This window comes from Pelobates fuscus, chromosome 10, assembly GCF_036172605.1.
Source record: "Pelobates fuscus isolate aPelFus1 chromosome 10, aPelFus1.pri, whole genome shotgun sequence".
NCBI lineage: Eukaryota > Metazoa > Chordata > Amphibia > Anura > Pelobatidae > Pelobates > Pelobates fuscus.
The window spans coordinates 84,464,721-84,480,338 of NC_086326.1; the positions used below are offsets into that span (position 1 = coordinate 84,464,721).

The 15,618-nt window shown below is 44.0% G+C and overlaps 1 protein-coding gene across 5 annotated transcripts in view; it reads left to right on the forward strand.

Annotated features, from left to right (window-relative positions):
* Nucleotides 1–15,618, forward strand: part of LRRC20 (leucine rich repeat containing 20) — a 629,937-nt gene that overhangs the window by 5,240 nt on the left and 609,079 nt on the right. The window contains exon 1 of one of the 5 annotated variants that reach the window (XM_063433586.1): nt 9,409–9,533. The exons of 3 other annotated variants lie outside the window; for them this stretch is intronic. The gene's annotated coding sequence lies outside the window, so the exon portion shown is untranslated. Of the gene's footprint in view, nt 1–9,408; nt 9,534–11,852; nt 11,885–15,618 lie in introns of those variants that run through there. One more of the 5 variants, XM_063433589.1, reaches the window with a different exon arrangement.

A 15,618-nucleotide genomic window follows, 5' to 3' on the forward strand; every position in this document is an offset into this window, starting at 1 on the left:
TATCACCCCCGCTCTCTCTCATATCACCCCCGCTCTCTCTCATATCACCCCCCGCTCTCTCTCATATCACCCCCTCGCTCTCTCTCATATCACCCCCTCTCTCTCTCTCATATCACCCCCCGCTCTCTCTCATATCACCCCCCGCTCTCTCTCATATCACCCCCTCTCTCTCTCATATCACCCCCTCTCTCTCTCTTTCTCATCACCCCCTCTCTCTATCATCACCTCCCCCCTTCCCTCTCTATCATCACTCTATTATCATCATCACCTCCCCCTTCCCTCTCTATTATCATCATCACCCCCCTTCTCTCTCTATCATCATTAACCCCCTTCCCTCTCTATCATCATCACCCCCCTTCCCTCTCTATCATCACCCCCCTTCCCTCTCTATCATCACCCCCCCTTCCCTCTCTATCATCACCCCCCATTCCCTCTCTATCATCACCTCCCCCCTTCCCTCTCTATCATCACCCCCCCTTCCCTCTCTATCATCACCCCCCTTCCCTCTCTATCATCACCCCCCCTTCCCTCTCTATCATCACCCCCCTTCCCTCTCTATCATCACCCCCCCTTCCCTCTCTATCATCACCTCCCCCCATCCCTCTCTATCATCACCTCCCCCCATCCCTCTCTATTATCATCTCACCCCCCTTCCCTCTCTATCATCATCACCCCCCTTCCCTCTCTATCATCATCACCTCCCTTCCCTCTCTATCATCATCACCCCCCCATCCCTCTCTATCATCATCACCCCCCCTTCCCTCTCTATCATCATCACCCCCCCATCCCTCTCTATCATCATCTCCCCCCATCCCTCTCTATCATCATCTCCCCCCCTTCCCTCTCTATCATCACCCCCTTCCCTCTCTATCATCATCTCCCCCCATCCCTCTCTATCATCATCTCCCCCCCATCCCTCTCTATCATCATCTCCCCCCATCCCTCTCTATCATCATCTCCCCCCATCCCTCTCATCATCTCCCCCCATCCCTCTCATCATCTCCCCCCATCCCTCTCATCATCTCCCCCATCCCTCTCATCATCTCCCCCCATCCCTCTCATCATCTCCCCCTCTTCCCTCTCATCATCTCCCCCTCTTCCCTCTCATCATCTCCCCCTCTTCCCTCTCATCATCACCCCCCCTTCCCTCTCATCATCACCCCCCCACAACATTATCCACTATACAAGCACACGCACTGAATCCACTATACAAACACTCAATTGTATCTGTGTTTGTATTAGTGTGTCTGTATGTTTGTCTGTGTCTGTGTGTATACCTTTGTTTGTGTCTGTGTATGACTGTTTCTATGTAACTGCATGTGTGTACCTATGTGTCTGTGTATGTGTGCCAGTGTGTGTATATGTGCATACATCTCAGCATTTCACCTACACTACACACAAATACAACCCTGCATCCAAATGTCAACACTACATAAAACCACACTACAGAAAAATGCATGCCTGCATTCAAATGCCAATAAGTGCAAAAACACCCGTACATTTACTCACACATACTCCATACAAAAACATGCTTACATCCAAACACACAAACACTGCTCGGTGCTAAATACATTTAACAAATGTGTGTGTGTTTTTTAAATTTTTAAACTTGGGGGGAGGTGCCAAATATAGGATTCGACCCAGGGTCACCCACTGTCTCTTACGGGGACTCTCTGAGTCTTTATAGCCCTTCTACCTATCCAGCATTTCTGGAAACTAGCTAAGAGAAAGGGCGGCTGTGTGTCTGTGATACATTTAACTTTATATCACCTTATTGACACTTTTTATGACAGGATCACTCCGGTCTCCATACTCTCTGCCTATACCCATCTATTTAGAGGGAATTTCCTTGCCCCTAGCAATATTATATAATAGGTAATAGTATTACCATTATTACACAATTAGCCACTATAGGGGAATGAGTATAGTATCCCTTTGTTATTTATAAATAAATCAATTAAGACTTTTGTCCATTACTCAATTTACTTTAACAAAGGGTACTAACCACGGTATTAGGAAGCATTACTATGCTCACTAGGATTTGTTGGTATCACTTTATTATAGTTGTCTAACCTTTTCCTATGCCAGTTTTAGATATCCTTCTTGCGAGATTTTTTCTTTTTTCAGTTTATTAGCATACCTGAGTACAAGCCCTCGGTGGGGCTGGCACCACCACCTGACCACATTTCCTCGTTTCTTCCACTCATAGCGCTTTTTCCATCTTTGAAGGGGTTTGGCGAAACAAGGAAATAGTCCTCTACTCGTAACAGGGATTAAACTGATAAGAATAGTACTACTTAACACACCTTATAATGACGCAGAGAGAGGAGTCTGAAGAAGAGGAGTCAGAGGACGAAGGTGGAAGACCAAACACAGCAGGCGTCCCAGGGGGCTGGTTGTCACCTTTCGGGGACCCTTGGTGTTGTATGTGGCTGGGTGGAGGAAGAGACCTTCAATGACATCAGTGAGGACAAGGAACGGGACATGGCTAGCTTGGTATCCAACCTTGTGCAAATGGGGAGTTTGCGGTTGTGCAAATGGACTGTTTGCGGTTGTTTGCGGTGCGTTAAACGGGGAGTTTGGTCTGTCACTGAAGCGGGCGTAACCCTTACACTACCTGATCGATACAACTTCATACAGTAGATCCCCCCCTCATTATTTTTATGGCCCCCACCCACCGCTCACGGGTGGGGTCGGGCGGGAGGACAGTAGGTCCCCCCCATTGTGATTTATGGCCCCCACCGCGCAGGGGGGGGGGGGGGAGGACAGTAGGTATCCTTATTTACTGAATAGTCCCCTGTATAACAATGTTTGGCATTTAGTGAATATTCCCTATTCTGCTCTGTGTCAGTGTGTATCAGGGTCCCTGAGGACAGGTGTCAATCCATATCTGCCAAGTGACCCTATGTAGGGGGAACAGTCCCTATTCTGCTCTGTGTCAGTGTGTATCAGGGTCTCTGAGGACAGGTGTCAATCCAAATGTCAAGGTGTCAATATGTCATATGTCAGGTGTCAATCCATATCCATTGTGATTTAGGAATGTTAAGTGATTAATGCCCTTTATGGATTAAAACCAGACTCTGCATCAACTGTGTAATTTTCCATGGGAGTTTTGCCATGGATCCCCCTCCAGCATGCCACAGTCCAGGTGTTAGTCCCCTTGAAACAACTTTTCCATCACTTTTGTGGCCAGAAACAGTCCCTGTGGGTTTTAATTCGCCTGCCCATTGAAGTCTATGGCGGTTCGCCGGTTCGCGAACATTTGCGGAAGTTCGCGTTCGCCGTTCGCGAACCGAAAATTTTATGTTTGCGACATCACTACTCCCAAAGTTAAGGCATACCTCTGAAGCCTTGCTGCTGTCGTGATTGAGATACCTTTCTGTGGGTTAACAACTGTCAGTAAAGGTTTATGGTCCGTAAGCAGTGTTAACAGTCGACCATATATTGAGCTTTAATAAAACTTTATTTAGCAAGCCAGCCCCAAATTAGCCACATCAAAGCATTCAACCAAAATAAACTCCTACTCACAACAGAAACTGGGCAGCTAAGCTGACCCCAGTAGTTTAACAAATAAAAATAAAGGCTTGCAAAATACCTTTTTGTTCCCACACAGTTTCAGCAGTCTTTTTGACTCACAGTCTCTCTGTCTCTACCCCAACTCTTCACTGAGAGACTGATTTCCCTCTGCATAGGGTTTATGTAGCTCCCTAATTGATGTACTAGCCTAGAGCAACCTGATTTGTAACCCCCTCTAGTCAGGGAACACTGAAAGTGCCATTCTGGGGACTAATATAGCAGTGTTCCCTCACACTGCCACAATAGTGAATGCAGGGTGTGTGTTTGTGTAGTGGATGGAGTGTTTGTATTAGGTGCGGTGTGTGTGTATAGTGAATGCAGAGTGTGTGTTTGCGTAGTGGATGTAGTGTGTGTGTGTGTGTGTATATAGTGAAGGCTATGTGTTTTAGATACAGTGTGTGTATAGTGAATGCAGTACGTGTATAGTAAATGCAGTGTGTTTTTGTGAAGGTATGTAATGTGTGTAAAATTGGTGAGGGGGCAGGTCATTTAGTTTTTACTTTTTTTGAATTTATTTTTTTATATATTGTATTTTTTAAATTTTGTTTTATTCCCCCCCTCCCTGCTTCTTACCTGGCCAGGGAGGGGGGAGATTGCGTTCCCGGGTGGTCCAGTGGCTTGGACTCTGCAGAGTGGGCCCGCAACACACTCTCACTTCACTGCTCAGTAGCTCCCTTCAGCTCCCCTGTCCACATGGTAACCTGTGGCAACGCTCTGACAGCAGCGGGACTCCCAAGATTTAGACAGGGGAGCTGAAGGGAGCTACTGGGCAGTGAAGTGAGAGTGTGCTGCGGGCCCCCGCTGCAACAAACAGGTAGCCGGGGGCCCGCAGGTATGTATATATATATATATATATATATATATATATATGTGTATGTATGTATGTGTGTGTGTGTGTGTGTATGTATATATCTCTATATCTCGAATATCTATCTATCTATGTGTGTACTTGGGCAATGTGGGGCCCTGAACTCCCAGAACAGTCCGGGCCTGCCAGGCCCATGACAACCGTCAAGGTTATCATGCCCTGATGGCGGTCCTGGCAGCCGCCATTTTAAATCCCTAGAACATTCCACCAACTGCCAACTGGAAGTAAAGAACCAAAAGAAAGGAAGTGCATCATCCACAGCCAACAACATCCCAAACGCCCATACATCACAACACAAACTCACACACGCACACACACACACACTTATACACAGCCCAACAGTCCATACAGCACATTCACCTTGAAAGACTTCTGCGATTGAGGATACTCAACTGAATTGTAGTGGATTGAAATTTGAATGGAAAAAATAAGGTGAAAATCTTGAAAAATTCTTCAACTTGTTATAGCTAGGATGTTTTAGTCTATTGTCATTCAGTTTTTAGTTTGCTACAGTTTGTACTTTAGAGGGACATGCACAGGATCTGGACCACTAAAGCTTACCTTTGTGGTTTTTTCTCAGAGAGTTTGTCCCTTCAGTCTCCCATTTTTAAACAATGCCTTTTCGGAGGAAACAAAGGTGTTTCCTATGACAGTCCTGCAACTTTGCTGGAACGCCATGTGACATCTTTCCGCTCAGCAGATGTAGAACACTCCCCATAGAGGTGCATTGGTATAATGCATCAATATGAGGCGATGTTGATTGGCGCATGGTGTGCTCAGTAGACCCATAATGCTACTTTTATTAGGAAGCCGTTGATTGGCTGAGATCATCAGTAATGATCTTGGTGAGGGTGGCGGCCACAGCAAGGCTGGCACATTGAATAAGAGTACAATTTTCATTATATTAGGCTTAAAAGGGTGGCTCTAAATCTAAAAATGCAGGAGAAAATGCTGTTAGAAATACATGTTTGCATTTCCAACAGTAAAGTTTCTCTTTAATGAACAAATCCCTTAGTCTCTAAGTTTTCCTCATGAATAAACAAATTGGTGAACTTAATAATGTTGTAAATACACTCCCCTCCTGTGTCTTCATTTAAAAATTGCTTTTATTATAGCTCTCTGATTCATATTGACGTTTAGTAGAACATGTAGTCATCTGCGGGATTATTAAATAATTCATAAGCCTAGTTTTATAAATGGATAAGCTAATGTTAATGTGATCTAGATGTGCATAATTGTCCGACACAATGCCTATTTTTTTTCCCTTATGAGGTTGTAAATGGCATTTGTGTATGAGTGAGCATATCGAACCTTGTATACGTGTTCGCCCTACAAATAATACTTGGCTCATACAAGTTTATCGCACCACTGTGAGTTTGAACCTGCTGGGCTTGGTCACTAAACGGTAAACTGAAAACTGATGTACAAATTTTAGTCTAGCATGTCTGAACGGTTGCTGCACATTGCATTCAGATAGTATTCAGACACAAATTTTTATATTGCAGCCTTAAGTTACAATTGTTTACATTTGTAATTTTCAATCTACACTCAATGACCTATACTAACAAAGCAAAACACTTAAAAGGAAACAATAGTGCCAGAAAAACCAAGTTGTTTTCCTGGCACTATCACTCCCCATAATGCCCCCTCTCCCTGTGGTGCAGAAAACCCCTTCTGTCACTTACTTTGTTCCAGCGTTCACTTTCATTTCTCGGCAGGAGGAGGGAGCGCCATATTAATGCTTTCCTATGAGGCTTTGGGTAACGCTAGATGTCCTCATGCATAGCTGGTAGACAGCCACTAGAGGTGAAGTTAACCCATAAAGATAATTATTGCAGTTAATTAAAAACTGCAATGATTACTTTTCTAGGATTAAGGGACGTGGGAATATGCGCCCAGACCACTTCAATGAGCTGAAGTCGTCTGGATGAAATGAAGATTGAACCATTTAGCCTCAATTCAAAGCATGTTTAGAGGAAACCAGGTACTGCTTATCACCTGTGCAATACCATCCCAACTGTGAAGCATGTTGGTAGAATCATGCTTTGGGGGGTGGTTTTCAGTGGTAGGGACTGGGTGACTGATCTGGGTTGAGGAAAAGCTGAATGTAGCAAAATGCAGAGATATCCTTAAGGAAGAACTGTTTGATAGTGCTCAGGACCTCAGACTGGGTCAAACGTTCACTTCCCAACAGGACAATGAACAAATCACGTAGAACAATGCAGGATGGGCCTATGGACAACTCTGTGAATGTTCTTGAGTGGTCCAGCAAGAGCCTGGACTTGAACCCAATGAAACATTTCTGGAAAGAATTGGAGTGACCATCGAAACTCCCCATCTAACTTGACACAGCTTCTGTAGATCTGCAGAGATGAATGACAGAAACAACATAATCCAGGTGTGCAAACTTGGTTGCATAATACTCAAAAATACTTGAGGCTATAATTGCTGAGTCAAAGGCCTGCATACTTGTGTCAATGCGTTTTTCTTTAATAAGTTTTGCATTGGTGTCCGTCTGCTATCTTCATGGGGTATTGTGTGTAGATTAATTTCAACAATTGTAGCATAAGGCTGCAATATAAAGTCAAACATTAATAAGACTGAATGCACTGTAGCCTTAGTTGGTGATTTTTTTTTTTGAAGTCATCTTTTTTGCGGCAAATTTAGTAATTTGATTTCAGTTCACTGCAGTTCTTGCCATTGAATATAATCTTGTTACTTTTTATTTTTCATGAGATGCACAGTTTAAATATTTATCAAATAATGTCATAATCCAGTTCGGCAAGGCAAAGCCTCAGCAACCATTGCATATAAAGAAGAGAAATGGATACATTGATTTTCTTCTCCTCATGTCTTTGTGTATGCTGACTGCTGGGTACAAAATACATTGTAACAATGATCTAACAGGGAGTTAAAATTGAGGCAACTAATGGCAGGATAAAGAGATGTGGATTTTTAATTTTATTTTGCATACCTCACAAATGACATATTGGTTAAATGCAGGGTTATGGTAAACATAATGTAAAAAATCCTGTATAATAACTGTGCCTTTTCAAGCAGCATTATCACTATTGGATTAATTCACTAGAGTGAGAATTGGCAGGAATTTGAAAGTGCATTTCAAATACTAGAACTCTCACTCTCTTGAGTGAAGTTTAGTCTTCGGTTTGCAGGGTATGTTGTTTGATTGGCCTGAGGCTCAACTATGAAATTACTCATCAATATAACCTAAAATTAATTTGGGTTAGAGCAGGAATAGTTAAATAATGGTACACTTCAAGCTCATTTAAGTTCACGCTGCCTCTCAGACCCATAGCAAGTAGTCAGTTGATTTTAATATGTGAAGCTATTCCTTGCTCCCTAAAAAAAAAATTATACAGTCTTTAAAATGTGCTAAATATATTGTAAGGATAATTGTCTTTTTGTTAATAAATAGTCACCATAGAAATTCAATGTCTCCACTAATAGGTACCATGATAGATTGTGGGGATGTTCAATACGACCCCTTTTCTCTATATTCAGTGGAAATCTTAGAAATGCTGACTAGGCAGTATCAAAAACACAAACAAACTTGTCAAGTTGGTGTTCTTTCCGAATGTGTTGTTCTCACGGGGTATCCACATTGTGTTGAGTTGCTCAACGAGCAGCAATTTCTTTGTTTTGAAAAATAAGCTCAGCCTGTGCAATGTCCAGATTTAATCTTTCTTTACAAGTAGAATAAAGCAAGCTGCCACTAAAAAGCACGATGACACAGGCAAGCTTTCTCTGTGTAGTTTTTGCCATGATGCCTTGTACTATTAATAAGGGCTCTCGACGTTGTAGCCAAATGTCTAAGGTGCTTGCATTCAATCCACAAACTGCAACTTGCTTTCCGTTTAATTACAGCCTTATAACAGTAACAACAGGGTCAAATCCGATATATTTAAGATTTTTCTACTTGACTAAGTAAAGCCTGCATGCTGAATCCGGTTTCTAGGGCAGACAATTAGCCGAACCTACCCTCAAACTAATATACTACCTCTATTTATATTGAGGCCGTATCCTCACTAATAGAGAAATGTTATATTTAGTCTCTTTCCCACAACTGTATTTTCTTTAGTTTCTTATTACAGTATTTTTTGTTTTGTTTTCATTTATAGTTTATGGGATAGTGTACCCATAACTAATTACAATCTCCTTATTTTTTACCGATTCATCATTTAAAAGTAAAATTTTAAACTTTTCTCACATTTAGAGGTCTGGGCATCTCCCCCCTCCCCTCCTTTCTTTTTGCTCCTTACACTATAGTGCCCATGCCCTTTTTGCCCACTGACCGTATCGTCAAGCACTTTGACCTCTTACCTTTTCCTTCCTATGGTTTATTTTCTGCTTTCTTTCTTTCTTTCTTTCTTTATATATATATTTATAAAAACAATTTTTTTTTTTCATTCACAAATCCTGATACCTTCTGCCATTATAAGTAGTGCTAACTTACTTTCTCCCATCCAAGCCAACATTTAAAAGAACACTCTCTTCCTACTTGTATTACCTTATAAGATGCTCTAAACCTATGCAAAAAGATAAGATTGCCAATTAACTACCATTTAGACATTACTGAAATTAATTGAAACCTCTAGGGTCTGCAACATCCTGCTGTTATTCTTCTGGTTTCCCTGACTTTGCTTGTGTTTACGGTATTGTGTATTTTCTGACTTCCTTGACCTCGGCTTTCCTTTTGACCATTCTCTATCTCTAGCGTATTAGTCCGGCCATTCTAAGGTCCAGTTTACGCTCTGTCCTTTTATTTTTCCTTTTCTTGTATATGTATATGTGTACATAGTTTCTGCGTGCTGGATCACACTAGTCGTCGTGACATCCTGACTTCTGGCATTCTCTGACTTTGGCTTATCCTAGTTTATCCTGACTTCTGACACCCTCTGACCTTTGGCTTACCCACGACAATTCTCCTGCTTGTGTCTGTACCTGTACTGCGACTTGGAGCATTATCCTGCACAGACTCACAGGCCAGGTGAATTCTTACCTGACCACCTTGGCCTGTGTTTAATTGCAAGGGTGAGCACATATCTCTGCATACCGGACTCCCACTGAGGTAAGCCGTGACACGCTGGATTTTCAATGAATCGATAAAGTGTATTCAAATTTGCATGCATGGGCGTCCGCAGGAATTTTTCCAGGGGGGGCATAATTGTAATGACATCCATGCTTGGTACCTTTTTGACAGTGTCATAAATGGGAAGGGGCATAGTCATTATCACATAAAGTCAGGGTGAATAGCGTTTTCAGAACTATGGTGTCAGGAATACATGTTTGGAGTGTTAAGCAAATTAAAGGAACATTCTGGTCACCATAACAACTTCATCTAAATGAAAATGCAATGATGCCAGGAAGCCCCTGGGTGCTCTCTTTCCTATAAGGGGTTAAACCGCTCTCAAATAGTTTAACCCCAAAAGCTTCCTCCAGTTTCAGGTCGCTCAGTGGTATTCGGCTTCTGGAACAGTGTCAGGAAGTGCAGATTGACATCAGGCATGGGTGCCGCCGATTGGCTAGAGTGGACAGTTGACACTCTAAGCCAATCGCTAGTTCCCGGTTCATAAAAATGTTTTACTTTTTTATGAATGGGGAGCTACTGATTTGCTTACAGTGCCAGTTGACCGCTCTAGCCAATCAGCAACACCCCTACCCAGCGGCACTCTGTGTGCTTTCTGACACTCAGTAAATAAAAGTGAACACATTAATAACACTGATATTTTTTTTTACCTGGGGAGATGAGAAGGTCCAGAGTTTCCCTGCCAGACCCAGGTACCAGAGCCTTATGATGTGGTGTCCAGAATAAAGTGGCGGGTTCACTTCATTTGTCCTTCCTGCTCCAATCTCCTTTTCTTCTCCTTCATTTGACAGTCTTCTTTTTCTTCTGACACTGTCTTCTATCCTTGGCTCCTTCTGCTCCTTTACCTTTCTGCTACTTTCTGCTTATTTTGCGCACTTCTGCTCCTTTCTCATTCTGATTCCTTTCTGCTCCTTGCAGACCCTTTCTGCTCCTTCTTCTACTTTACCTTTGTGCTCCTTGCTGTCCCTTTCTGCTCCTTTACCTTTGTGCTCCTTCTGTCCCTTTCTGCTCCTTGCAGACCCTTCCTTCTCCTTGCCCCCATGCCTCACTTCCCTAATCTTTAGGCTGCCCCCCATGCCTCACTTCCCTAATCTGTAGGCTGCCCCCCCACATGCCTCACTTCCCTAATCTATTGGCCGCCCCCATGCCTCACTTCCCTAATCTATAGGCTGCCCTCCCACGCCTCACTTCCCTAATCTATGGGCTGCCCTCCCATGCCTCACTTCCCTAATCTATGGGCTGCCCCCCCACGCCTCACTTCCCTAATCTATGGGCTGCCCCCCCACGCCTCACTTCCCTAATCTATAGGCTTCCCTCCCACGCCTCACTTCCCTAATCTATAGGCTGCCCCCCCACGCCTCACTTCCCTAATCTATAGGCTGCCCCCCCACGCCTCACTTCCCTAATCTATAGGCTGCCCCCCCACGCCTCACTTCCCTAATCTATAGGCTGCCCCCCCACGCCTCACTTCCCTAATCTATAGGCTGCCCCCCCACGCCTCACTTCCCTAATCTATAGGCTATCTCTCCCCCCATGCCTCACTTCCCTAATCAATAGGCTGCCCCCCATGCCTCACTTCCCTAATCTATAGGCTATCTCTCCCCCCATGCCTCACTTCCCTAATCTATAAACTGCCCCTCCATGCCTCACTCCCCTAATCTGTAGGCTGCCCCCCATGCCTCACTCCCCTAATCTATAGGCTGCCCCTCCATGCCTCACTCCCCTAATCTATAAGCTGCCCCTCCATGCCTCACTCCCCTAATCTGTAGGCTGCCCCCCATGCCTCACTCCCCTAATCTATAGGCTGCCCCCCCAAGCCTCACTCCCCTAATCTATAGGCTGTATTAACCTGCAAAAGCATAATTTTTCCAGCTTTAAAGAACATTTGAATACCTAAATACCCTACACAATCTACAACAGTTCAGGACCTGTAATAGAAGATGAGAGGAGTGGGCATACAGCTGGAGAGAAACCGAAAAAGTGAAAAATATCAGCACCAACATATCTTGGTCACCGACATCACTGATGCCATTATCCAGTGACATCATCAACAAAGGAGGAGGAGAGAGCAGATCTATTTGAACCGGACAGTTTCTCAGCATGACTCTCAGCTATCCATCCACACCCATTAGCCCAAGCTAAGCTTTATTGATTTTTAAATATATTTTTTTTTTTATTGCTACTTACACTATTGCAGATTGAGTGCTCCATTTATGCAGGAATTAATCTCAGATGGAAGTATTAAAATGACAGTGACATGCACAATAATTTTCAACAGTAAACAAGCCAACAACATGGACAGATCATACAAACAACTCAGTCATTTTAATTAGGTATTTACTACCAGATGTAAATCACAGAAGTGTATGTGTAAAAGAAATTGTGCAGTTCAAAAAGCTTGCAATACGTTTGCTCACTTTTTGCGATGGGGTGTAAATAGAAATTGTAGGGGGTTGTGTGTGTGTGTGTGTAATATATAATGCGGTTGTGTGTGTGTTTCAGAGAGATTTTTCTGTTCACAATAACCTGTATTTATGATCGCAGAGTCTTAGACCCAATTCATTCCATGCCGTACCTTACAAACATGACATGGCTATTATGAGTGTTGGATGTTGCCAAACCTACTATTATTCATAGTGCTTTGTGCAGGACTCTAGCTGAAACAGACTTGAGTGATCATTGTCTAGGGTGTTGCATTTCTAGGGGGTGGCATACCTGTTATACTTGTTCATAAAAGAAAAAGAAAAATGTAAAAAAGACACTCTGTCCTAGCAAGCTATTTGTCTTGCAATCCATGCTGACTACAAGCAAATGCCCTAGACATTATGGGGTCATTTCTATTCCCCACCCCCTTTCTGTACTAATTTTCTAAACCTATTCAATTAAATTTTTTTGTTCTTGTTTTCTTAGATGATCTTCATTTATGTAAGCATGGGATACAGTTTTTATTCTTTACAGTTTATTTTTTTGTCGATAATCAATTTTATGCTTAAAACATTGCATTGTTACAGCCACTGATATGCCAAATATCAATTATAGGGAGGGGAGCTTTAAAAAATTATAGTTCAGCTGTATTTTAGGTAATTCAGCACTCACCTGTGCCTTTTCACAGACATCGGTTGGAGCATGCTTAAGTGCTTTATGGTTGTGGAGTGGTCATTTAAATCACGTTGTTTATGCAGCCCTGCACATGTGACCTACACATGTCTTTTAACGAGATCTAGTGTTTGAATGTCCTTTATTTCATGGTCTGTTTATTTTAGAATTTCCTATCTCCTCTTTTGTTAATTGCCTTCTAGAACCTGCAGGAGCAACCTGTGTGTGATTAACATTCAATAACCAGAGCAGGAGGAAAAAATAAATCTAATAAAGTATACACACTGTATACTTTTTTTTTTCTTTATCAAGCCAGGGAAGTAGTGGTTAGGACTGGATTAACACAAGTCATTTTACTACTCCTAAATGGCAGAGAATTGATCAGTGACACCGTAGAAGCATGATCTATACACTAATATTGCTAAAGTTGTTTTGGTGACTATAGTGTTCCTTTATGGTACAAAACGACTACGTGAGCTGCAGATAGTCATCCAACAAATTAACAAATAGGCAAACAAAGTAAAAGTAGACTGCAGAGTAATCATTCGGTACATCATCGGTACAATATAGGTGAGAACCTTGACTTTATTACTGAGCGGCTTGCTGTGTATGTGGTTGTTGTTGTTGGGGCCCTCTGATTCCTCGGGTCTCTTGGTAGGTTAGGAGAGTCCCTGTGTTGGCTAGGTGGACAGACCCACTTGTTGCATGAAGAGCTCTGGATCGTCTTCCGAAGTCAGTGTCAAACTCTCTCCCCCATTTTGGTTAGGAGGGAACCCTCCACTCCCCAGCTGTATCGTATGCCAGAGTCTAGCATTTGTCTGGCTATAGGTGCCAGTTTTCTTTTCTCTGTGAGGACCTAGAATGGTATGTTGGGGTATATTGCCACCTTGTGGCCTTTGTTAGAAATCGTCCCCATTTCCCTGGATCATGTCATGATAGCAGACCTCGCGGATATGTCCTTGGTCATCATGATGAAGTCTCTGGGTGCTTCACTTGGTGTTGCTGCTGACTTCCGCACACGGAATGCCGAGGAGACCCGTGGCATGTCCTTTCTGCCCCCAATGCCCATGTTTGTTATGAGGTTGTGGATATAAGGCAGGAGCTGCTCCTTGGCCACTGTTTCGGGGACCCCCCTGAGGCGAAGGTTTTTTCGCCTGTGTCGTGCCTCAATTGTGGTCACTGTGCGTCTCAGTTGATACACCTAAGAGGTAAGCCCTTCCAAGTGAGTGTCAATTGCCCGGAGTTTGTGTTCTCTGGATGTCTCTCATTCTTCTAGGTCGTGGACCCTTTGGTGCACCTCCTCCATTTCTGTCTGGACTTTCTTGAGGTTGGCTCCCCAGATTTACCTCAGCTCTGCCAGGAGTCTTTTTATGTCCCCTTTTGTGGAGGGTGTCTCGTCCTCCTCCTCCGACTCAGACGAGCAGGATGGGGTTTCTGATCGAGGGGAGGGTAAGGATTCCCCTTCGTCTAGTGAGGCTTCAGATGCCGCGTGTGTACAGCGGGCTTCAGGCGCCATCTTTGTGGTCTGTGAGATCGCTCACCGCTCGAAGAAGATCCGTATATCTGGCTGCGGGAAACAGCTGGGCCTTGAGTCTTAATTTTTTCGCCCCATCGTCTCTGCTGGAGGGGTGTTTGTGACTCTGTCTGTATCTCTGTGGTATTCATGGCCTTTTGTTTGATTTTGTTTCTAGGCCAGAGCGGAGCTCTGCTAGTAGACATCCGCTCAGTATCGCTGTTGGCCACGCCCTCTCTGCAGGGCCGTCTTTAGTATTGACTGGACCCTGGGCAACCATTTTCTTGGGTCCCTCGGACCCTGCCCCCTCCCACTCCCTGGCATGCAATCACGTCATCCACCCCAATGCAGTGTAAGAACTAAAGTAGAAATAGCATTAATGCAAGAATTTGTTTGGGCCCCCCTACCACAAGAGTGGCTAAAAGGTAGATCCCTATCTGTCGTGCAGCTCTAACATGGGTTACCACGGCAACGCTCTGACTGGAGATTGGTAGATTTACCACGTGGTCTCCCTCCCGGCGGAGCTGCAGACCAGAGAGTCGGACCACCGGGGAGAAAGAGTGCCCACAAGACCAGCAGGGAATGTATTTATGAACCCCCTCCCCGTGTCCACATCCCTACCCCCTGTTACTACCCCCTGTTTGTGCCCCTCCATCCCCCTATGCCCTGTCACTGCCTCTCTACCCCCCTACCCCATGTCACAGCCCCTCCACCCCTCCTACCCCTTGTCACAGCCCCTAATCCTGCCACATACCCTCGGTCAGACACACACTTTCATGAACATACACAGGTAGACAATGCTAGACACACTGGGAGTAATGTTTACATGACTGCAAGGCTATGTATTCATACCCCACAGTCGTGTATAAATGATTAGCAGTATTGCTAATTAAATTTGTTTATTGCAAATTAAGTTAGTTTGCAAATGATGCCATAACTACAGTCGGAGAGCTCACAACACAGTGGCACAGGGAGCTGCGACACTGCAAGCCTCTGAACAAGGAATACAGAGACTAGCTCTCTGTATTCAGTGCTGCAAGATTGTCCAATACAACTGCAGCACCTTATAAACACAATGCAACACCTATTTTTTTCCCCCACTTTGGGTGTTAGTGGGGGCCTCATGTTTGAGTTTCGCCTAAGACCTCGCAAAGTCTAGAGCCGCCACTCCTGACAGACATACTTACACACACACACACACAGACCTATGCACTGACAGACATAATGACACAAACACACACATTGACAGACATACTAACACACAGACATACCCTGACAGACATACTGGTACACTACCAGACATATTGGCATTCACATACACTGGCAGACATAGTGACTCACACAGAGACATAGTGACACACACTGACAGACATACTGGCATACACTGTCAGGATCGGGACAGGGATCCAACACGCAGAGTACAAACAGTAGCCAGATACGTATACCGGACCTTAGAAT